We start from the raw sequence: 25,739 nt of genomic DNA, 5'->3' as shown, positions 1-25,739 counted from the left end.
GTAAGGGGTTTTGGCACTCTGGAGGCGTGGCCTGTGGCAGATCTTCTCTGTCCTCTGATTGGTTAGTTTACTCCGCACTTTACCCTCTACCTATCTATATAAAAAAATCTGATATTCAGTAGTTGCTGTCATAGCTCAGCTGGGAGAGCGGGTGACTCTCCCCCTGGAGGATCCAGGTTTGAGTCCGGGCAAGGAAAATAGAGTAGATGTTGTGTTATTTTTTCCTAATTCCTGTGATATTATTTTACAGTTGTGACCGTTCAACTGTCATTAAACATCTGAATGTTTGCTGGGCAGTGTTTTAAAAAGTGCACATAAGCTAGATGGTTTTAACCATATAAAATTGTATTTTTTGTGATACTGGAAAAATACATACTGAAATAAAACTACTGATTGAAAACTTTATGACTGTGGTTGTACAATATATGACTCACTAATACAATGCGAAGGCCCTTAGAGTGGGTCTTCCAGAGAGAGAGAGAGAGAGAGAGAGACAGAGAGAGAATTTGTATTCTGTCAAAGTTGTAATATTACTTCAGCCACTCTTGAGAGGAGACTCCAGGTAAAAATAGACTTGTGGGTGTAGGTATGTTCAAGTTTAAAAAGTTCTTGCCTCATTAATGTATTGTTTATTTTTTTCAGCATTTAATTGACAAATTATCCTTTCAAATAATTAATTGATGAGTTACATAATTGTCCATTTAGAATTGTTGAATGGACTGAGTCAAGTTTGGTGCACTTTATATATTTCAAAACATGATTTTTTTTTATTTTAATGATGCATATAAATAATTTAAATGTTAATTTAATGAAATATTTCTATTTTTTCATTACCTCACCCTTGTTTTGACAAAATCGAGACCTTTCTGGATAATATCATGGAGAAACTATTTGTTCACAGTACTTGGCTCAGTGAGGATCTGTATACCAAAGGAGGAGATACTCAAAAATCTGTCTGCAGATTGTTACAACCCAGACTGGAAGTGGTGGGCTGTAATAAGAAAGGAGACCAAACAGAGGAGTGGGGGGTTCAACAACTGATTTATTTAATAAGTAGTAAGGATTTACTAAAGGAAGTTAGTGAACAGAAAATGGCCAGTGAGGACTCTCCACCACACAGGAGAGACCCAGTGAAAGCAGAAAAACAGTAGGCTTTATAGGCAGCACCACACCCTGAGCCCAGGTGCCTCCAAGGCTGCTTAACGAGCTGCCTACAACAGAAGAAAAACACAATTAAACACAAATGAAAACCCAATGAGACGGTGGGGGCATCACAACACGTTCAGGACTACCCAAACACCAGTAATTCTTGACTGCACTGATCTGAGGTGTCAATGGCCATATTCCCCTCTCTTCCAGAGTCATATATTTTCCTCAAGTTCATCTGCACTCTGAAGAGGCTCATTTGGATTGTGCCACATAGGCCAGTGACCTTTGTCTCAGCACTGTATGCTGGAACTACCAGTGACCAACCTGGGAATCTGGGAACTAGAGATGGTCATCATGGTAGACAGGGGTTTCTTCATTGATGACATTGTGCCCTGCAAAGTGTACAAGCCAGTTTTCCTTTCTGGCAAACCTCAAATGTCTGCATGTGAAGTTATAGAAACAGAAGCCATAACATGTCTGAGAGTGCATGTGGAGCGCTCCATTCATCTGGTCCAAGAACACAAGCTTTTTGATTGTTATTCCCCTCCTTGCATTTGTAAACAATCGGCTATATGCTGTGGTTTTTCTCCTTACCAACTTTTAAAATAGCCCACTAGTGAAGGCCTGGGCAAAGAAGCCTGATGTCTGAGAACCTCAACATATGTACGGCAACCACACTGTATATTTACACACTTTCTTAAAGAAGCTGCATATCAAGCTTTCATTCAGATGACCTTCAACAGTGCTGCACCCTGCTGAGGGACATCCGAGTAATACCTTGAGATGGCCATTTTCTGTTCACTAACTTGCTTTAGTAAATCCTTACATTGGTTAAATAAATCAGTTGTTGAACTGATTTGAGGAGTGAGCACCACCTCACTCCTGCCACGTGGACCTCAAGGGATAAACCATCAATCCTGCTCAATGGTCAACTTTCCTGGCGGGGTCACCCATGAAGACAGTGGGAGGGTTAAATAAAAAATTTTTTGATTATTTTTTACCTTATTAACTGCCAGCCGTTTCCTGGTCAGAAAAGCCATTCGCTGCCAACGTTTTTCAGCATTTTCACTTTTTTAAGAGTCATAGAACTTTGCACGCTAGGATGATGTCAACGCCAAAACTAACAAAACAAAGAGTAGACTCACCTCTTACATCAGGAGGAATCCTTGCCTTATGAGCATTATCCGTTCTTTCATAATCCGTTGTCAAATTGTAATCGGCAGAAGCTTTTCCAGTACACGCCTCGCCTTTTTTTACAGCAGCGGCCCAAAAAGATCTTCAAACACATGGATTTTCTGCTTACTTGTTCCCTGTCACACACACACAAACACACACACACAGACACAAGCAAATAGACAACATACCATATGGCTTCTGCCTGGTGAAATAATGGTAAAATGGTAAATGGCCTGTATTTGATATAGCACCTTCTAGAGCAGGGGTGTCAAACTCAAACTCACAAGGGGCCAAAATGAAACTCTGGGACGGAGTCGAGGGCCAAACTTAATATTTTTTGAAAAAGTGACGGCAAATTTGCACATTTTCTTTATCAACATGTATGCAATTTTGAACCTTTAAATTTGGAAACAAACATATTTCTGCATTAACACTGAATGTGGAATAACCAAATTACACACGAGCAAGTCAGTTTTAAATAAAAGGCATCAGTGGTATTCATTACTTGTAGTATAATCAGCATTTTTTAAATCTATTCAGGATTTATGTTTTGTTTATTCATTTTTCTTATTTTTTATTCTCCTTTTTTTCTCCTGTAATAAGTGTCATCGCTGCTGTGACGTCTAGCTTTCCCCACTGAGGAACAGTAAAGGGATTTTCTATTCTATTCATCTATCTGAAGCCTTTCCACTTCCTGTTTACTGTAGGTTAAATCTTTTCTCACGGGTCAACAACAAAATAAAAATATCATTTTATCTTAAATGAAAATGCAACATCTCACCTGTTAACTTTCATGTTGTGGAGCAGAAAAAGAGCATAAAACCAACATATTTAAAGCTCAGTTTGCTCCACTGGTTTACTGTGATGCTCACCTGTTCCAGCCAGATACCTGCATCATGGGGTTGATCTGAGCTGAGGAGGAGACTCCTGTTGTTTTGTTCATCTTCATCATAATAATGACAACATTAGATGACAACAGGTGCTCACATAGGTTTGTGCTGATGAACATGTCTGAGCAGCTTGACCACGTTGTTGTGTGTCTGGGAGGAAACACAACCACAGAGTCGTGCTGGTTTGAGCGTGTCGCTGCTCGCTGGAGTTATATCAGCTCTGTCTGGAAGTTAGTTTGAAAACTTTCTCTTTAAGTCGTGAACACATTACTGAGCGGCTAGAATCTCAGTTTCTGGGCTTCAACGTCAGAAAACAGCTGAGTGAACTCGGCGCTGAGTGAGAGGAGTGTAGTTCGTCCGAGACAGCGGAGCTGCAGAAACCCAACTACCTCTGACTGCCTCGGCGCTGAAAAAACACAAAGGAGGGGGCGCGTCTGCTCCACGCTGGCGCCACAAAGCATCATGGGAGTTGAAGTCTTTGCGGTAAAATCGGCCAGCGGGCCAGTTTTAATATATTTTTGATATCTATCTCGCGGGCCACATAAAAATGCTCCGCGGACCGCATCTGGCCCGCGGGCCTTGACTCTGACATATGTGTTCTAGAGTCATGGAACCCCTCAAGGCGCTTTACAACAAAATCAGTCATTCACCCATTCACACACTGGTGGGGATGAGCTACGATGTAGCCACAGCTGCCCTGGGGCGCACTGACAGAGGCCAGGCTGCCGAGCACTGGCGCCACCGGTCCCTCCGACCACCACCAGCAGGCAACGTGGGTTAAGTGTCTTCCCGAGGACACAACGACAGCGACAGACTGAGCGGGGCTCGAACCTGCAACCTTCCGATTACGGGGCGAGCACTTAACTCCTGTGCCACCGTCGCAAATGGAAAACTAGAAACGGCTCGCTTGAGGAGCAATTATTACATATTACTCATTTGTGACGAGCTGTGAGGATCATCCCACTTTCTGAAGCCTTCAACACTCTGTTCTCCATTTGTCCTCCCCAAGGTTACTAGTGATGACAAATGCCAGGAAGATCAGAGTGATCAAACATAACATTTTTGATGACAGATGACACAATAAGAGGATTTTTAGTCACCTTAGAAAACTCTCAACGCATTCCCAAATGCATGCTGCTGCTTTGCTGCTTTTTCCTCACATTCATCTCTAACATCAATCCTAAAGTGAGTTTAGGGTCATTATTCATTATGCGTCAGGGCTGTTTACTGGTGTGAATATGTGACGATCACTGGAGGCAGTTTTTAACTCGGCTCTCGGATTACAGCAGGATATTAGGGCACAGAGAGATTAGACCAACTGGAAAAACAACAGGGGGAAAAAAAAGGGGAAATATCACTCAGCGCTGCTAATGAAGCAACATGGGGAGGGAGGATGATTATCTAACCTGACCTTGAGGGGGTTTGAAATTAACCTGGAGAAAGTTGGACTAAATTTACAAGTTTTGTTTTAGTTATTAAGAAGAAAGAAGGAAGAGTTTGTGCTTGCATTCCCGAATGGCTTGTTTGTTTTTAAAAATATAGTCAGAGACTTATTTCTTGTCTGCAGTGGTGTTTACTTAAATGTGTCGAAGTGCATTACGTTGTGTAAATGACACATCTCCGTAGCGCAATTTTTGTCTCATCTTTCATACGAGGAGAAAAAACAAACTGATGAATATTCAGGTTTGCCTTATCGAATGTTGACGTATGACATTCTCTTGTAATTACCCAGCACCCGTTTTCCGTGTGTGTGTGTGTGTGTGTGTGTGTGTGTGTGTGTGTGTGTGTGTGTGTGTGTGTGTGTGTGTGTGTGTGTGTGTGTGTGTGTGTGTGTGTGTGTGTGTGTGTGTCAGTTGTACATTTGGCCTTTGATTCCTGAGAGCTCAAACACGACTCCCTGCTGGTTGTCAAAAATCAACAACACTGCCTTAATATCTGCCATAGATATGGTCTTTTACTTAATTTTTTTCACTGAGAAGATGGGAAAATCTAATTGTTTTGCATCTAGGCTGCATTTATACAAGAACGTAAGAGGAAAATTGTAAATATTATCATCCATTTCCTCAAAAAGATAAAAAATATAAATTTTTTTAAGGTTGTCGTAGTCTTCCTCCGCTTATCTGGGTCCGGGTCGCTGGGCCAGCATCCCAACTAGGGAGCTCCAGACCATCCTCTCCCCGGCCATGGTCTCAGATTTGGAGGTGCTGATCCTCCTCCCAGCCGCTTCACACTCGGCCGTGAACCTACCCAGCAAGAGCTGAAGGTCAGAGCTGGATGAAGCTAGGAGGACCACATCATCCACAAAAAGCAGAGATGAAATTCTCCTGCCACCAAAATCGACACACTCCACACCACGACTGCGCCTAGAAATTCTGTCCATAAAGGTAATGAACAGAACCGGTGACAAAGGGCAGCCCTGGCGGAGTCCAACCCTCACCGGGAACAGGTCCGACTTACTACCGGCTATGCGGACAAAACTCACGCTCCTCTGGTAAAGGGACTGAATGGCCCTTAACAAAAGGCCACCCACCCCATACTCCTGGAGCATCCCCCACAGGGTGCCCCTGGGGTCACGGTCATAAGCCTTCTCCAAATCCACAAAACGCATGTGGATTGGTTGGGCAAACTCCCATGCCCCCTCCATCACCCTTGCAAGGGTAAAGAGCTGGTCCACAGTTCCACGGCCAGGACGAAAATCACATTGCTCCTCCTCAATCTGAGATTCAACTATCAATCGGACCCTCCCCTCCAGTACCTTGGAGTAGACCTTTCCAGGGAGGCAGAGGAGTGTGATCCCCTTATAGTTGGAACACACCCTCCGGTCACCCTTCTTAAAGATGGGGACCACCACCCCGGTCTGCCACTCCACAGGATTTGCCCCCGATTACCACGCAGTGTTGCAGAGACGTGTCAACCACAGCAGCCCTACCACATCAATAGCCTTGAGATACCCAGGACGAATCTCATCCGCCCCCGGAGTTCCGCCACTGTGTAGTTGTTTGACTACCTCAGCAACTTCTGCCTCAGAGATTGGACAGTCCTGGCTCTGGCTCCTCCTCAGAATGCGCCTAGGTAGGATTGAGGAGCTCCTCAGTGTATTCCTTCCACCGCCCGACTATAGCCCCAGTTGACGTCAGCAGCTCCCCATCCCCACTGTAAACAGTATGAGCGAGTTGCTGCCTCCCTCTCCTGAGGCGCCGGACAGTTTGCCAGAACCTCTTTGGTGCCGATCGATAGTCTTTCTCCATGGCCTCACCAAACTCCTCCCATGCCCGAGATTTTGCCTTGGCAACTGCCACTGCTGCACCCCGCTTGGCTATCCGGTACCCGTCTGCTGCCTCCGGAGACCCACAGACCAACCACACCCTGTAGGCCTCCTTCTTCAGCCTGACAGCTCCCCGAACCTCTGGTGTCCACCAGCTGGTTCGGGGGTTGCCACTTCGACTGGCACCAGCCACCTTGCGACCACAGCTAGCATCAACCGCCTCGACAATCGCAGAGTGGAACAAGGCCCACTCGTAGTCGATGTCCCCCACTGCTCTCAGGTCGCAGTCAAAGCTCTGCCGGAGGTGGGAGTTGCAGACCATCTTGACTGGTTCTTCTGCCAGGCGTTCCCAGCAGACCCTCACTATGCGTTTGGGTCTGCCAGGTCTTCGCAGCATCTTCCCCTGCCATCTGATCCAACTCACCACCAGGTGGTGATCAGTTGACAGCTCTGCTCCTCTCTTTACTCGGGTGTCCAAAACATACGGCCGCAGGTCAGATGATACGACTACAAAGTCTATCATTTTTTAAGGTTCGATACATGAAATTCTTGATTTTGTGTAGCTGTTAGCAATAGTTTTAGTTTCATTACTTTATTTAACTGAAAATTTTGGTTTTTCAGATGATACATTTCTAGGATTTCAGTTTTCATAGCACATATTACATAACTATAAATTTGTTTTAACCCTCTCAGGCTCAAAATAAGTTTTGATAAAAGGGCAAACAACTAAGTCCTTCGGGGGTACTTCTGAGTTAAAAAATGCTCATGAAATAAGTCTGTGGAGTAACCAGGTAGGTAGGTTTTAACGTTGCAAATCTGCAACGCCTGCCTCCAGAGGGTTAATAATGAGATGATGCTGTTTTTTGGCTTTAAACAAGTTAAAATTTTAATCTAAAGCCAATGATATCCATCATAACCCACTGGAGGACCATTTGTAGATTAAACTATATTTAGACCAATCTTGTTCATATCACTTGCCTTGGCCAATTCTAGAAATAACATTAGAGGATTCGTCTTGGTCTCCAACCATGTAAGCCTAAACTGTAAGTGTTACAGAGGCACAGATCTTTTTACATATACCTGTTAGCCTTTGCTAAACGTAAGAGGTGAGTGATGATGGGGTTTCACACTGTGTGTGTGTGTATGTGTGTGTGTGTGTGTGTGTGTGTGTGTGTGTGTGTGTGTGTGTGTGTGTGTGTGTGTGTGTGTGTGTGTGTGTGTGTGTGTGTGTGTGTGTGTGTGTGTGTGTGTGTACTGTTACCAAAACGTTGTACTCGTGGATGAATCTTTGAGAAATATTTCATTGGTAGAACAAATTATCAACTTGATCACTACAACTAACTCAACTCAACCTATTGACAGAGTTAATAGAATAGAATTGAATTGAATAGAGGGAGTGCAGAATTATTAGGCAAGTTGTATTTTTGAGGAATAATTTTATTATTGAACAACAACCATGTTGACGAACCATTGCAAGGGGAGGGGTGCTGTCGGCAATACCAAGCAGGCCACTTTACTTGCCAAGCCAATGGGATTTCCCGGGAACACCCGGTGGCCAGTCGCTCGTGTGTGGTTTATGCTGTGTTGCTGCACATCACAAACTGTAAGAACAAATCTGGTATGTTGCTGTTGTGTCCTCGGGCAAGACACTTAACCCATATTGCCTGCTGGTGGTGGTCAGAGGGACCAGTGGCGCCAGTGTTCGGCAGCCTGGCCTCTGTCAGTGCATCCCAGGGCAGCTGGGGCTACATTGTAGCTCATCTCCACCAGTGTGTGAATGTGTGTGTGAATGGGTGAATGACTGATTGTGTTGTGAAGCGCCCTGGAGGGCTGTAGAACCCTATACAAATACATGCCATTTACCATTTACTAGAGACAGGTATACCATACCATACCATGTTTATTTATATAGCACATTTAAAAACAGCATGGCAGCTGACCAAAGTGCTGTACAGTAAAAAGGACAAACCCCAAGATAAAAACAGATAAAAGTCATATAGGAGGTAAGAGGTAAAATCTAAAAAATTGTAAAAGAAACATAAAACAATAAAATACAGAGCCAGAATTAAATGTAAAAACACTAAAAACTAGATCATTGAATAAAAGCTAAATGATAGAAGAAGGCCTTCAGTACCGACTTAAATCGACCCAGTTCTGGGGCCTGTCGAACACTAAGGGGGAGAGCATTCCAGAGTTTTGGAGCAGTGAACGCAAAGGCCCGCTCTCCACGAAATGTATACCTCATTTTCGGGACACACAAAAGCAAATGATCTGCAGATCTCAGGTTTCTGGTTGGAGCGTAAGGCTTTATCAGTTCTGAAAGGTATCTTGGTTTCCTTCCTAGACCTGTTACCTTTGTGAACAAACTCTAAAGAGTCAGAGCAAAAATCACTTCAATTTAGGTTTATTATCGTAAAAAGAAAGACAATTAATACAAATTAAGCCTTAACGTATTGTTATGAACCAACAAAATGACAAGTTCTACAACAAATGCTACATTTCTGCTCTAACTGGTGTCTTTAATGTGTACGACTCACTCCAACAAAATGAAAACTACAGGGAGTGCAGAATTATTAGGCAAGTTGTATTTTTGAGGAATAATTTTATTATTGAACAACAACCATGTTCTCAATGAACCCAAAAGACTCAATATCAAAGCTGAATGTTTTTGGAAGTAGTTTTTAGTTTGTTTTTAGTTGTAGCTATTTTAGGGGGATATCTGTGTGTGCAGGTGACTATTATTGTGCATAATTATTAGGCAACTTAACAACAAACAAATATATACCCATTTCAATTATTTATTTTTACCAGTGAAACCAATATAACATCTCCACATTCCCAAATATACATTTCTGACATTCAAAAACAACACAAAAACAAATCAGCGACCAATATAGCCACCTTTCTTTGCAAGGACACTCAAAAGCCTGCCATCCATGGAGTCTGTCAGTGTTTTGATCTGTTCACCATCAACATTGCGTGCAGCAGCAACCACAGCCTCCCAGACGCTGTTCAGAGAGGTGTACTGTTTTCCCTCCTTGTAAATCTCGCATTTGATGATGGACCACAGGTTCTCAATGGGGTTCAGATCAGGTGAACAGGGAGGCCATGTCGTTAGTTATTCTTCTTTTATACCCTTTCTTGCCAGCCACGCTGTGGAGTACTTGGACGCGTGTGATGGAGCATTGTCCTGCATGAAAATCATGTTTTTCTTGCAGGATGCAGACTTCTTCCTGTACCACTGCTTGAAGAAGGTGTCTTCCAGAAACTGGCAGTAGGACTGGGAGTTGAGCTTGACTCCATCCTCAACCCGAAAAGGCCCCACAAGCTCATCTTTGATGATACCAGCCCAAACCAGTACTCCACCTCCACCTTGCTGGCGTCTGAGTCGGACTGGAGCTCTCTGCCCTTTACCAATCCAGCCACGGGCCCATCCGTCTGGCCCATCAAGACTCACTCTCATTTCATCAGTCCATAAAACCTTAGAAAAATCAGTCTTGAGACATTTCTTGGCCCAGTCTTGACGTTTCAGCTTGTGTGTCTTGTTCAGTGGTGGTCGTCTTTCAGCCTTTCTTACTTTGGCTATGTTTCTGAGTATTGCACACCTTGTGCTTTTGGGCACTCCAGTGATGTTGCAGCTCTGAAATATGGCCAAACTGGTGGCAAGTGGCATCTTGGCAGCTGCACGCTTGACTTTTCTCAGTCCATGGGCAGTTATTTTGCGCCTTGGTTTGTCCACACGCTTCTTGCGACCCTGTTGACTATTTTGAATGAAACGCTTGATTGTTCGATGATCACGCTTCAGAAGCTTTGCAATTTTAAGACTGCTGCGTCCCTCTGCAAGATTTCTCACTATTTTTGACTTTTCTGAGCCTGTCAAGTCCTTCTTTTGACCCATTTAGCCAAAGGAAAGGAAGTTGCCTAATAATTCTGCACTCCCTGTAAATGTTTTAACACGTTTTACATTGCTGGGTAAAAATATCATTATATTCACCAAACATATCTTTTGTTTATTTTTGTCTCATTTTGATGTTTGTGTAAAGACCCAGAAGCACAGACTGAATAATGAGTTTTGAGTGAAATGAAGTTTACTTTGAAGCTATGTAGGATGAAAGTGTGCTGCTACACTTTCTTCTCATCATTCCACTTTCTGTTTTCTCTAACAAATTCTAATTCTTGAAGTCCCTTTAACGTTTGCCGGTCGTTTTCTTAATAACAAACCTCAAAAACAAAGTGTGTATGCTTCAATTTTATGGGTCAAATTTAAACCCATCCTGCCTGACATCAATTTGAATCCTATTTTTTCAGTTTATTATTATTATTTTAACCAAACAGAGGAAGAAATAGCTTTTTTTCTAAAACACAATCTAAAGGACTAAAATGGTTCATATTCAACTCTTCAAAAGTTATTCAACGTTTTTTTCCATGAGGTGTTTTGAAACCAGATTTTACACAGAATGCGCTTTAATAATTCCACACCCTGGGAGACATTATGCGAAAGTCTTTTGAGATTGAATCCAGACAGCAAGGTATCGCAAAATTTAGTCCGCACTCCCACGAGGAGTCGGAGTCGAATTAGGATCAAAGAACATCCGTAAAGTTATGCAACTAATACGAAACCTGGGCATTAGCTTTGTAGTTGGGCAGACATGTTTGGCATCGTAAATTCCAGGATGGGAAAATACGTTTTCGTGTTTTTCTCTGTTCTTACCCCACACAATAGTTTTATTACGTGAGAACAACATGGAGGAAAGGAGAGAAGAGCGGAGAAAGGGAGCTGGATGGACGCTGTGATACTCATTAGCCCATTAGAGCGAGTCACAGCTGGACACCCACCACCATCTGCAGCATGTTTCCTCTCTAAACAGAATGGATCAACCACATCGGGCATCCCACGTGCAAAAACTTCAGACCTGCTTCCTTACACACACACACACACACACACACACACACACATGCTCCATGAACCCTTTTGCCCCAACAAGTTCTTAATTTTCCAGCTGTATAGGCAAGTGGCAGTGGGCAGTTTGTCCCCCTGACGAGGGTCACCAACCCAGAGGAGAGAGAGCTCTGTTTCTCTCCCTCGAGTGACTCTGGCGCGTTCAGCGAGATAAACACTAGAAGAGGGGGAGCGGAGGGAGAGGTGAGTAAAGGAAGACAGTGGGAGGGAGGAGGAAATGAAGTGGAGATGGGTAGGACCAGGGGACGGCGGCACAAAGAGTGAGGAAATGAGACAGAGTGATGAGGAGAGGGAGGTGGAGCGGAAGGATGAAGCCGGGTCAGGCTGGCAGCTTGAACGAACGGCGTAGGTGAAGATGAAGGCAGGGGATCGGGGGAAGCCTTGTGAACCACAGCATGATGGATCACGATGTTAGCGGATAAGACGGGCGTTGAGAGGAGGCGTGCTCGGCTTGTCAGAGGCGGCTTTTGTCAGAAAGAAAAATACGAGCACACATAGTCACACGAACGAAGATGTACATGTGAGACAGGAGAAAGACGGGGGCGAGGAGGGCCATGGTTGCACGGTCCCTTCTGATTTATGAAGCTGTGCGAACAGCTATTTAAATGTCTTAAATGATAAAGGAAATCCACAACTCCAACCTTTCTCTCATGGAGATGCTCTTCATCGCTCAAAATACTCTACATGCAGTTTCACTTATTCTGGTTTCTGTTCTATTCACCAACACACACATCTATAAATGTAAACACACACTTCAATTCAGCAACTTTATCTTAGCTTTGGGTTGGCTACAACAATATATTCACCTAGAGGAGTGAGTCCTGGATTGGGCTAGCCTGGCAAGCCAGACTAAATAAATGTATTATTTAGTCTGGCCACACTCCATTGACAGCTCTCAGTTGTGGGGCAGGTTCTACCGTTGTCTTTCAAATGATCTCTGCATTCTACTGGACAATGAATGTGACATACTCTTGTTTCACTCTGTTGCATCATCCCACCCACCAGGCATATAGAGTGCCCTGATTGGCCCACAAAGCGAATAAAGCTCTGTGATTTGTTCACTAAGCAGATAGAGCACTATGATTGGCCCACCATTATGGACTAATCACAGCTCTTTATGTGTTTGAAACCCCTCTAGAGAGCTGTGATTGGCTAGCCAGAGTCCTGGTAGGAGCTGCTGAGGTTCCAATGGAGCATGCCTAGACCAAACTTTGCAAAGCAAGAATTTGGTCTAGTTCACTAGGCTAGGATTGGGCTGCAACAATGAATTAATAAATATAAAAACATTCTACATTAAAGTAACCATTAGTGTTTTTTTAATTAGTCAAGCTTTATTTACCAGTCTGTTTGTTTTTAACAAGCACTTAGCAACAGTGGGAACCAAAAACTCCTCTTTTCTGGGGAAAAACTCTGGTCACAAGAGTGCTATACTAAACTAAGAAACGGACAGTGAATAAAATCTAAGGATAAAGTCCCATTAGTCATCACACACGGGTGAAATAACATCTATGCTTTTTGACCCTTTCCCGTGAGGAGAGGGGGCCGAGCTCGGGAATTGTTTAGTGGTTTAACCCCCCCCCCCCCCCCCCCCCCCCAATCCAACTCCTTAAAGCTGAGTGTCAAGCAGGTTTGGGTCCCACTGTTAAAGGGACATTATGGAAGTTTGACAGCCAAAACATGTATAGAAATAATAAATGTCTTCTTCATACATTCTCCTGCAATGCCCTGGTCCTGTAGAATGAGCCCTGGCATTTTTACTGTGATTGCCTGTTTTTCTGTAAAATCACAGAAAAAGAGAGCTGCTCGGGTCGAGCAGGCTGCTTCATGCGCGTTCACGCTCACGCATCGCCCGTAGCATTCGCTATCCGTAGCTTTAGTCTTTGTCGCTGTTCCTAACGCCTAGTGACAAAGCTAGCTACATTTCTGAGGACCCTTAGCTACTTTCTGTAGAACTTTCTTCTAGATATTTCCTGCAAATTAGCAACAAAATAGCCATTTTTGCTCCCAACCGTTCTTTGGTTTGACGTTGTTTCAGGTGTCATCAAGGATATAAAAGTTACAGATACTGTGAATGTTACTAGAGTGTAGCTCACCTAGTAAGATGTCGGACTCCCATGCAGAAGACCTGGGTTCAATTCTGGGTGTGAACATAGTTTGTTTAGAGTTTATTTTTTACATTAATGGTTTTTTTTTTTACAGTAAGACGCCCAAATTTTTATTTGAGACTCACCGAACGGCATTGAATTCACAGATAAAAAAGATGTGGGTTCAACTTTCATTTTGGAACAATTTTTCAAGCAAGGGAAGGGAATGATCTGAGCATGCAGGAGGACTGACCCATCTTAAACCTTTGTCGGCTGTGCTGAAGAGAAAGGTACAGAACCAAATTATGTAATTAATTAGCTGCGCGTTCTCCTGTACTCCGTCCTCCGGGCCACACACACACACACACACACACACACACGGGACTGTGTCAGCTGTTATTTTCGTCGAGTGTGCACGTACAGCATGTGTGCCTCGTGCACGAGCCTACTATTGAAGCTGCCATTACGCTTTTGGCCTGAGGGGGCAATCGCGAGCATGAAAATTCAGAAGTCCGTAAAGTCCTTTTAAGGACTTTGGTATGACCCAACAGGGTTTGATCCCCGGTCTTCCAGTCCCAGGGCAGACACTCTGGTAAATCAGCACATTATCAGAAATGATCTTTCACACAGTGAGTTCAACAATAATGGCCTGAAACCTGAAACTTGTCTCGCTTTGCAAGAGATACTAAGATTTACTTGGATTTACAACATTTTAAAAATAAAGAATAAAATATTGTGTAAAACAAGGATTCCTCACACCCTTCCACGAGGACCGGTGTCCAGCATGTTTTACTGGGTTCCTGCTTCAACGCATCTACCATATTTTCAGAAGTAGAAGTCGCTCCGGAGTATAAGTCGCACCAACCATAAAATGGATAACGAAGAAGAAAAAAAAATGTCACATTTTGGGGGGAAATTTTATTATTTTTCTTACAAAATCTGAGACCAAGCGTTTCACATTGCAAGACAAGTACCGGTGCACAGAATAAACAACCAGGGCGCAGCAGCGCGCCACGGTCTGCAGCAGAGGATGGCGGTGAAGAGGAGCTGAAACCTGGACCTGAGCCGGCCCGCATAAGTCGCTCCGGAGTACAAGTCACAGGACTAGCCTGACTACGAAAAAAAGTGTGACTTACAGTCCGGAAAATGCTGCAATTTTAATCCATTAATGGGCTTCTGCGGAACTTCAAGAGCTGCTGAAAAGGTGAATCAAGTGTGTTGGAGCAGGGAAACAACTAAAACATGCTGGATTCTGTTCCTCGGGGAAGGGAGCTGGGGATCACTGGTGTAAAGAGACTCTCATATTAGGGCAGGATAGGGTAGTCCAACATTTTATGGTGTTTACATTCATGAAGCTTTTAAAAAGTTTTACAAAAATTGGATGAAGTAAAATAAATACATCATAACGAATGCGTCCTGGTTTTTAGGAGGCCTTTTGTAGTGAACCAAGCCAATAATCAACCATGGAGCAAATACTGGAGCGTGCACAAACATCTGTCCCCCTTGAATTTTGGGCTGTACAACACACTCCTGCCCTACCAACTCTGTCAAAATATTTTCTGCCTGGTTCAACATGTTGAATTGGGTCTTTCAGTGACACAGATGTGTCTGAATGGTTGATCGCCAAAGCTAAACGGAGCCAAACTGAGAGAAACACTATATCAACACTTCACACCCACTTTCCTCTCATTTGTCATCTATCTTTCCAAAGCTCAGGTGGAAAAAAACAACAATGTCTTATTGATGACACAATGTCTTAGCTTAGCTTTGAAAATATGAGGATCTTTTGTTTTTGGTTCTTTTTACCTGTAGAGATTAGAATTATGCAAATCAACGATATTTCTTTCTGAATCTGATGGTTGGAGGCAGCTTTTCTGAGCCCAGACTAATCCCATCTAATTACAGAAGCAAACAGTTTGATATATTTCTAAGCCCTCCGTTACCTTTGTTGGTGCGTGCTCCATTCATGCACAGGGTCCAGCTGAGTCATTAGTGTCTGATATCCTAATTAGTTCCTCACAAAGTAGACCACAAAGGTTTGAAATTCAAGTTATTACATGTGTTTGCAAACACAATTAAGAGAAGCAATTCGGTGAGCGTCATCCAAGCACATTTGTTCAGGCTCACAAATCAAAGAGCCCCCTGTAGTCGCCTCAATTCATGTAAAGCATGTCTAAATGTTTCACTCTGTCCAGACTCAGGTAGTCACAGCAGCTGCTGATGCGGTGTCCAGAAACACACACAAATCACCAAAATACTCATTAAAGCATCATTTGTCTAAACAACTGAGATATGTATTACTTTTTGATCAACCTCAAACGATATAAGGTGATTCTTGACTTTATATTATATAAGCAGCTTTAGAGAAAACCTTAAGATCACAACTTAATGCCTGTCATCACAGACCAACTTCACTGGTTTCTTTTAACCTGGTCGTTGTAAATTTGGGACATTCACAGTTGAAATGACTCGGGCAACACAAAACAAGGAACAGTTGGGGTTTGTGTTCGCCCAAACTTGGCTCAGTGTTGAGACTAAAAGGGGAAACTGGCAGTTGATTCACTGATGTTTGTTACGGTAGATGGTAAATAGTAAATGGTAAATGGCCTGTATTTGATATAGCACCTTCTAGAGTCCTGGAACCCCTCAAGGCGCTTTACAACACAACCAGTCATTCACCCATTCACACACTGATGGTGATGAGCTACGATGTAGCCACAGCTGCCCTGGGGCGCACTGACAGAGGCGAGGCTGTCGAGCACTGGCGCCACCGGTCCCTCCGACCACCACCAGCAGGCAACTTGGGTTCAGTGTCTTGCCCAAGGACACAATGACAGCGACAGACTGAGCAGGGCTCGAACCTGCAACCTTCTGATTATGGGGCGAGCACTTAACTCCTGTGCCACCGTCGCACCGTCATGGTGGCGTCAACGAACCAGGCACGGAGAAAAACCGAGGAAAAATGGCCGTAAGTTCAGCAAACTTCTAATCCTTCCTCCAGGAGGAAAGAACCACCATAAATCAGACCATGTGGTAAGTACAAGCTACACTAGGGGTGAGGAAATTATGTGGTGAGGTCATTAATGTAACGTACTGATGTCATGCTAATTACAAACTTTTACAAGCTGATAAATCTCAAAGTACGTGGCAGGTGTGGTTGAAACATCCATTTTCGTTTAAATTGCGGTACAACATGTGCGATCCGGGGCGTAAGGCAAACAGATTAGAAAATAGCTCTTTTGGCTTTTCGTTGGCTTGCGTTCAATGTTTTGTTCTTCCGGGGAACCATGAGCCGACCGGAAAGAGAGGAGATTCCCTAATCCTAGACGCTAAAACAACAGCCTTCTCCTTGTGAGTCAAGATGGGTGAGTCCATGAAGGATAAGTGACATTGTGACATAAATCTGTCAGTCTTTTCAAATCCTAGAGTTTCACCACCGAGACAGATGTAGCAGAGTGACAGATTATAATCAGAAAATATCATTAAAAATGGGTTTTCAGTGTTCCGCATCTTTAATCAGGGTGTCCGCGGGGTTTTAAAAAGTATTAAAAAGTGATAAATAAAAATAGTCAAATTTAAGGCCATTAAAAGTGTTAAATTTGGTCTCAGAGGTATTATTTTTTCCAAATTAGGTATTATTTTTTTCAGACTATCAGATGTCGTATTCTGAACATCGACATAGAAATATATTCCGAATGAAATGTTTTGAACGATCATAAAAACAAAACAAGCCGATTATTTGCTCCTCCCACTTGCGCTGCCTTGAGTTGCAAATGAAGCGCTCCTCACAGTCTTGCCAAGTTAACTTGGCGACTTTGACGCTATTTCTAGCAGCTTCTCAGACCCCTTCTTGACTTTTTAAATCTTAAAAGTACCTAGCGAACACCTCAGAAACATCTCTGGTAACCCTTAGCTACTTTCTGGATAACTGTCGTCGACATTTCCTGCAGGTTAGCTAAACACTCCGCCTGCGCTCCGGACCGTTCTTCACAACATTAAGAAAGGGAATGATGTAGTGATGTGTCTGTCGGTCGCTACAGAAACGGCTCTCGGAGCCGGCTTCTTGTTGGAGTAACCAGAGTGAGTGACACACACACCGCACCTGCGGACTCCTGAGCCGCTAAAAACGGCTAAATGTGCGCGTGCGGCGTGCTAAACACACGTGCAGCTTGCCCAGATTGCTGTGAGACCGGGTTGGGGGGTGGGGGGTGCAGCTGTGGTTGGGACAGTTATTACATTAACTGATGGACCTGTAAATAAATAGTTTATAAATAAGGTAGAAATAAGTTCCTCACGCTGATAAATAATAACTAACCTCTCTGAGGACATGGTGCTAGTGCACTCTCCTACAGCACCTTGACACGACTCAATAAATGTTATGCAACACTTAGTGAACAGCAATTTGCATGTATTTGTTATAAATGCCACTGTATAATTCTTGCTGTCAGTATTTGCAAGATATTGGTATTTGGGTCTGTACTGGTTAAACTTAAATGAGTTAAACCAAGGTCTATAGTAGGGCTGCTCAATTAATCGAATTTTAATCACGATTACGATCTGAGTTTTGAACGATTATAAAAAACAAAACAAGCCGATTATTTGCTCCTCCCGCCTGCGCTGCCCCGAGTTGCAAATTAAGCGCTCCTCCTACAGTGTTGCCAACTTTGTGACTTTGACGCTATTTCTATCAGCTTCTCAGACCCCCTTCTTGACTTTTTAAATCTTAAAAGTACCTAACGAACACCTCAGAAACATCTCTGGTAACCCTTAGCTACTTTCTGGATAACTGTCGTCGACATTTCCTGCAGGTTAGCTAAACACTCCGCCTGCGCTCCGGACCGTTCTTCAGGACATTAGGAAAGGGAATGATGTAGTGACGTGTCGGTCTCTAAAAAAACGACTCTCATGGCCAGAGTAACCAGAGTGAGTGACACACACCGCACCTGCGGACTCCTGAGCCGCTACAAACGGCTAAATGTGCGCGTGCGGCGCACTAAACACACGTGCAGCTTGCCCCGATTGCTGTGAGACCGGGTTGGGGGGTGGGGGGTGCAGCTGTGGTTGGGACAATTATTGCATTAACTGATGGACGACTTGTAAATAAATAGTTTATAAATAAGGTAGAAATACGTTCCTCACGCTGATAAATAATAACTAATCTCTCTGAGGACACGGTGCTAGTGCATGCTCCTACAGCATCTTGACACGACTTCAATAAATGTTATGCAACATTTTGTGAACATCAATTTATTTGCATTTATTTGTTATAAATGCCAATATATAATTCTTGCTGTCAGTATTTGCAAGATATTGGTATTTGGGTCTGTACTGGTTAGACTTAAATGAGTTAAACCAAGACTATAAGCTATAAGTATGTTGGTCTTTTTATACTGGGAATCAGGAGTTATTTTAGTGATCATCTTGTTTCTTATTTTTGTCCTGATTGTGCCCTGAGCAATTTTATGACTGAATAAAAACAAATTAAATCAACATAAATAGAAAAATCGTCCTAAATAATCGTGATCTCAATTTCAGTCACCATAATCGTGATTATTATTTTTGCCATAATCGAGCAGCACTAGTCTATAGCCCTTGGGTCATAGACTATGAGCTATAAGTATATTGGTATTTTTATACTGGGAATCAGGAGTTATTTTAGTGATCATCTTGTTTCTTGTTTATTTTTGCCCTGATTGTGCCCTGAGCAGTTTTATGACTGAATAAAAATAAAAAAATGAAAATCAACATAAATTGAAAAATCGTCTTAAATAATCGAGATCTCAATTTCAGTCACAATAATCGTGATTATTGTTTTTGCCATAATCGAGCAGCCCTACTTTAGCATATCCAGTCACAAAATGATGACATCATATTCAGTGGTCGTTGTGCATCATTTCAGGCCTCGTGGTCAACTGTCTGAACCGCTGAACAGAAGTGCCTGGCTTATTTTCTAAGCAAAATAAATATGTGCAATACGTTGTCAACATCAGTGAGTCTCTAAGTCTATTCTTTTTGTATGTTATATATGTTAAAATATGTGTAAATAGGTCGCTGATTAACACTTGCAATTTAGTGTTGTGATGGTTTTAAAAAAATTCTGAAGGTAGTAAAAAAAAGTATTAAAACGTAGCAAATTTTACTTAAGGATTGCTGTATATACCCTGTTAATGCATCTGGCTTGTTTGGCTTATGTAAAGAAACATTTTGAGCACTAAATAGTTTCCTCAAGAGCACCAGCGAAAGGTCTAATGCTTCTGAGATATCAGACACCAGAAAGTTTCTTTTCATGTGCAAAACTTTCCCATGCACACTCAATTATTTTTGTTTCTTTTCACTTCCCTCGGCGTCCTTTAAGAGGCTCACAAACTCTGTGATCCTAGGTGAACAGCAAAACATCTCTCTTAGCAGAGATGAAAATATTCCTCTGCAGTTTTTAACTAATTTTTCTACTATTCATCCATGCCTCATTGTCTATGTCATCTCTGTATTCCTGGAACCCAAGCCTCAAAACTGTGATGCAGGAAAGCCCAGAGGTTATTTTCTTTAAACCCCATTCTTTCAGTTGCATCAGCTGAATAAAGTGAGCAGGGACCTCCAGCTCCTCACTGAGTGAGTGCATTTGGTACTTTTCGGGACCTCTGAAGTGGAAAATAGCTCACCATCACAGCACTAAGAAATATTACAGCCAGAGACTTTGGGACGTCTTAGCCGTCCAACAAAATGAAGCCACGAGTTTTTTATTGTCCTTTGTTGTCAGCAAAATTACAGGCTTAGACGAGACACTGCAGCAGGACTTGATATTGTCTCGAAGCTTTCACCCAGTGTAGAAGGTGGTGCGGTTGCATGTTTGAGTGAGTGAGTGTGTTCTTATAAGCAGTCAACCAAAAACAGGAGCAACGGGAAAATTCAAACCTTCAGAGGAGAGAATGGATAGAAGGAATACTTAATAAAATGCAAAAACAGAGAAACAAGGGACGAAAAGGCATGAAAGGCGGTGCAGATCGTGTTATTGAAGCCCTCTAATGATATCTCCTGCTGTGCTCTTCTGCAGGTTACAGGGAGGCTGCTGATGCTTCCACATGACTTCTCCTGACAGCCTCTTACAAGGCAGTTATGAAATTATCATAATCCGTTTTCAGGGTGCGCTGGAAGACTCGTGCCATGTGGTGGGCTGTAAACCGAGATTAGATTCAAAGAGTGATATAAAGGCACCTCTGTGCATGTAAATGTAGACGAGATTTAAGCACGGTGCCGTTTTCTGGGCCTTTAAAGGATATGACATATCATTGTGTGGCCTTGAAAAGACTCCAGACGACGGCTAAACCTTTGTCTCTTTTTTACTTGGAGTCACGTTAGATTTACTAGAAGGTTCTCCAAAATAAATGCATTTCATGTTAGTAAAAAATAAAAAGCTCAACACTAAATGAGAAAGTTTATTCTCCATATTCTCAAAATTAAGGCCATATACAAAGAAGTCCTTGCTATGTTTTGGCTTCGCTTGCTTATTAGTAGGTTTGTATTCAAATGCAAATCTGAAAGGAAGCAGCCCCTGAAATGAGAAACAGGAAATGAGACTGTGTGTGTGTGTGTGTGTGTGTGTGTGTGTGTGTGTGTGTGTGTGTGTGTGTGTGTGTGTGTGTGTGTGTGTGCGCGCGCGTGTGCGTGTGTGTGTGTGTGTGTGTGTGTGCACTTCAGCAAGTGTGCATGCCTAATGTAGGAGTCCCTCGGAGTTTATCTGTTTGAGGATGCGCTCACAGGGTCTCTGTTACCAGTGAAAGGGTACTTCTCGTTCGTGGCTCCCAGCTTGCCTTGGGCCATCCTGCGGTGGTTAAATCTGTGTATCATCTGTCGTTTAGCCCTCTATCCCTGTGGCTCTGAAAGTCCTGCTGCCTCCTCAGTGCTTGCTGCTCCACAGTGTTTACAGTACAATAACCCAGGCAGGCTGACACGATCACATAATGTAGCGTGACTACTGCGAGCAACCGTGTGATTCCCCCCTTATTGTTCGGCCATCCTGTGTGTGAGCTTTAAATCCTCACTCAACATCAGGCTTTTATTGTTGTCTTTTTTCTTTTCCACCCTATGGCTGTTTTCTGCTGAACAGCCTGTCAGTTTTTCCAAGTAAAGTTAGGGAATGAAGTAACCGGTTTGAGGAAAGTACACTTTTAAAAAGAAATGGTTTATCTTGTTTCCATTATGGTCACACATTGCAAATAAATTTCAGTTAAAGCAGAAATCGGAAGTTATTTCCTCACAGGGAATCATCTAGAGGCGGAATAAATGCACTGCACCTTAAGCCCCTCCCCTGACTTCCCTTGGTACAACTAGAAGTGACGCCTCTCATTTGTGATTGAAACGGCATCAACTTTGGACTATGTAGACTTGGGCTTGTCTTTGAGCCACGAGCAGATAGAGGTACTCGAGTATTTTATTTCAAAAAAGGACGGTGTATGGCGGGCTGCCCCATTGACTGATTTCTTGTCACTGTGAATGTGTCACGTTGTTCATTGCCCTGATTGGTCATAGCCCTGTCCAGTTGTGTGAAGAGACGGTTTAAAAGACAATAGTGGATTTCGCCCCTACGACTGACCTCTGTCTATGGGTCAACATGCATAGGATTAGCCTAGAATCTAGATCATTAGTTTGCCAAAGCTAAATGATCGGTCTAACCAAGCTCCATTGGAACCAAAGCAGCCTGGTCCTACCACAGCGCTCTGTTTGGTGTGTGGGATGTTGCATCTCCTACAACAGTGTTTGGCGTACTGCCTCATTACTGACATCCTTAGCATGTTAGTGAGCGAATCTAAGAAGGTGACAGCTCCATGGCTGTATCTGTTTGGTGGGCCAGTCACAGCCCTTTATTGGTTTGGTGGATGTTACTGAGAAAACAAAGATGGTAACGGCTCATTTAAAACAACTTTGGCATTAACGTTAGACTATTTTGACTGCATTGTTGCCTAACATCTGTAGCGGTGAGAATGTCACATTGTTTGTTATCCAGTAGCATGCGGAGACAGTTTAAAAGACAACTGCAGATCCCGCCCTACAACTGAAACCATTGGCAGACTATGTACTCACATATATAGGATGGCTTTGCAGGCTAATGTGATGTAAGACATTTATCAGAAATGACTGAAGTTTAGCTGACCAGCATCTTACTTTTCCCCCAAACAACTTGACTGAAAGTTCTCATTTTTCTTCGAAGGAGCGATAGCTTAACTGCACAGTCTGCCGTTAGAGAGTTGTGATGAATTGTAAAAGTCAGTGATTTGAAATATGGCTCCTTCGCTTACCCTCTCTCCCGCTCTCTCTTTTATCTCCCATGGTGGTTAGCTGGAGTTGCTGCTGGGGTTTGGTTTCTGAGCTAGGAAGGAGGATGACGACGAGCAGACAATCATGGCCCCTTTGTAACCCCCCAAGGCCCCATGCCTCATCTCAATAAGCCCCTGCCTACCTCCAGTGTCAGAACTGTGTGTGTGTGTGTGTGTGTGTGTGTGTGTGTGTGTGCGTGCGTGTGTGTGTGTGTGTTTGGGGGAGTGAATCCTGCTGTCTGTGAAGGTTCTCAGTCATCCAGGTCATTATAGTCTAAGGAGCTTTGAAAGAAAAGCGTCTGGACTTCTTTGAGTTGCTTGAAGACGTTTCACCTCTCATCCGAGAGGCTTCTTCAGTTCTAAGGTCAAATGGTAGAGTCCCAGATTTAAACCCAGTGGGAGTTTCCCCCCAAAGAGGGAACAAAAGACCCCCTGATGATCTTCTACATAAACACATGAGCCAAGGTGTGAGGGTGGGTGTGGGTCCTATTCAGCCAGAGTTTCGGGTGAGCTCATTGTGAAACCTGGCCCCACCCTATCATGTGAATTCCTGAGGTCAGATGGCCCAGGATATGCGTGGGCGTTGAGGCATCTGGGAAGGCATCTCAAAACTGGATTATAGATGGCAGACAGTTGGTGTCGTAAACCACCGCCTCTGTTCAAGGATGGTTGCTCACAGTGGACATAAATGGCTTCCTTTACTCCTCTTTCAAACCATCTGTCCTCTCTGTCCAAAATGTGAACGTTAGCGTCCTCGAAAGAGTGACCTTTGTCCTTTAGATGCAAATGAACTGCTGAGTCCTGTCCCGTGGAGGTGGCTCTTGTTTGGTTTCTCCGATGTAGAGGTCTGGGCATTCCTCGCTGCACTGTACAGCATACACCACAATGTTCAGTTTGTGTTTAGGAGTTTTGTCTTTCGGGTGAACCAGTTTCTGCCTGAGTGTGTTGCTGGGCCTGAAGTACACTGGTATGTTGTGTTTGGAGAAAACCCTCCTAAGTTTCTCTGATACACCGGCTACTAGGGCTGTAGCGAAGCCTCGACGAAGTCGACGGCTCGATTCTAAAAATTTGTCGACGTCAGATCCGGAAGTCGACGCACCGCGCCCACTTGTTGCATCCCCAGGAGTTTGTAAATAGAGGAGGAATCTGCCTGTTTTTCCTCTAGTTCGCCCTCTTCTCCGCCTTCACTAACATCTCCGCCAAATACCGAAGACCCGGAACAACGTCCGTCCACTACTAGATTATTTTCCTGTTTTGCCCCTTCGTCTCCCGGCAACGGACAACAACTTCCGGGGTCAGATGTGCGCTGCTCCGTCTCTGTCGCAGATGTAGAAAATCACCGGGAGCGCTTCTCCCTTCATTAAGGAGCTTCTTTCAGACATGAGGAGAGCTGTTTTGGTGGTAGCAGTCTCTCCTCCGTGCTGGTCTGTTTGCTGCTGGGTGTTTTTGGTTTATTTAAACTTGGTAACTTGAACTTAATGTTGGTAAAGCTACTGTTAGCATCTTCGCTAACAGCTTCTTGCGTTGGGATAAGCTGTTACGTTTTGGTTTAGAGTTCATCTTTTTTGTGGTGTAGATCTCCCTTTTATTACATTTAGAGTGTTGTGGGTTTTCGGTTTAGTTAAAAATGTAAGACCACTCGCCTCACGCACATAAGTGACCAAAACAAAGCAGCATGGAGACACTCCATCTTCTACCACCTCTCAGGCAGCAGCCTGCACTCCCAGGTTCTACACGTCACCAGAAAACCAACACAATAAAAGCAGTGTTATACAAAATGGAAGGCCTGTAGTGTTTATTCTCTTACAGTAAGAATTTATCAATTTTTTTGAGGAATTTATTTGAGATTTTCTGGTTTTTGTTAATTGTGCAATAGAAAAATAATCATTAGATTAATTTTCTAAATAGTCATTAGAATAGTCGACTATTCGATAAAATAATCGTCAGAATAATCGTTTTAAAAATAATCGTTTACCCCCAGCCCTACCGGCTACATAGGGGATGACAAGGTTGTTGCGTCTGTCTTTCTTATCCTCCCTCGTTGGTGTCTGGTCTTCTTTTCTGTGCATCTTTGCTGACTTTATAAACGCCCAATTAGGATAGCCACATGTTTTAAGTGATTCCTTTATATGTGTGTGTTCCTTCTTTTTCCCTTCCGGCTTAGAGGGAACATGTTCTGCCTGGTGGTGTAGGGTCTTGATTACTCCTGCTATAAAACGGATTTCAGCCAATAGAGTGAGAGGTTATATTTCAAACTTCCATCTGTGTTGCTCGTGTAGAATGAAACATTGAAGTTATGATTGAAACTGAATCAAGAGTTCCAGCTTGGCGATAAAATGACCGTAAAATAGAAAAAGATCAGGAATGAAAGAGGGGGAGTGGGAATGTTTTAAAGAAAATGGGGTAAAACCTTTATTGCGGTTGGGTTGGGGCTTTCTGCGAAGCCTTAGACTTTCTCTTCAGCAGCACAGAGGAGCAGAGAGAAAAACGAAGTTATAGAGGTCAAAAACAAGAGGAACGCATGCAGGAAATAGACAGGCAAAAACTCTTTGAAGTTTTACTGTTTTGTCAGAAATTCTCCTCCCCACTCTCAGCTCAGTTGTCAGCTGAATTCACGCGGCCTTGTTGGAGTGCAGATAATAAAAAGAAGTTGTTATAGGACTTCTGCTGTGTGTTGCTGTGCCTTGTTAGAAACAAATCTGCCGTATTCAGCTCCCAGACCCCTCAAGTGTGATTTAAAGTCAACGTTTCTTCTTTCTTCTATCACGCCCTCAGTCCAATTACCACAGCCCTCGCTCTCTCTCCCTCTCTCTCTCTCTGTTCACTGTTTACTGCCCTGAAGGTCATGACAGTCCATCACCTTCGCATTCCACTGTTCAGTATCTTACAAAACGCTCCACTAAA

The 25,739-nt window shown here is 43.3% G+C and overlaps 1 protein-coding gene across 4 annotated transcripts in view; it reads left to right on the top strand.

Annotated features, from left to right (window-relative positions):
- Nucleotides 1-25,739, top strand: part of cntnap2a (contactin associated protein 2a) — a 528,260-nt gene that overhangs the window by 341,054 nt on the left and 161,467 nt on the right. The gene's annotated exons all lie outside the window — the stretch shown is intronic.

The sequence above is a fragment of the Nothobranchius furzeri genome, chromosome 7 (genome assembly GCF_043380555.1).
Source record: "Nothobranchius furzeri strain GRZ-AD chromosome 7, NfurGRZ-RIMD1, whole genome shotgun sequence".
Classification (NCBI taxonomy): domain Eukaryota; kingdom Metazoa; phylum Chordata; class Actinopteri; order Cyprinodontiformes; family Nothobranchiidae; genus Nothobranchius; species Nothobranchius furzeri.
The sequence above is the reverse complement of the archived record's forward strand: the minus strand, read 5'-3'. Positions and strand labels throughout refer to the sequence as shown.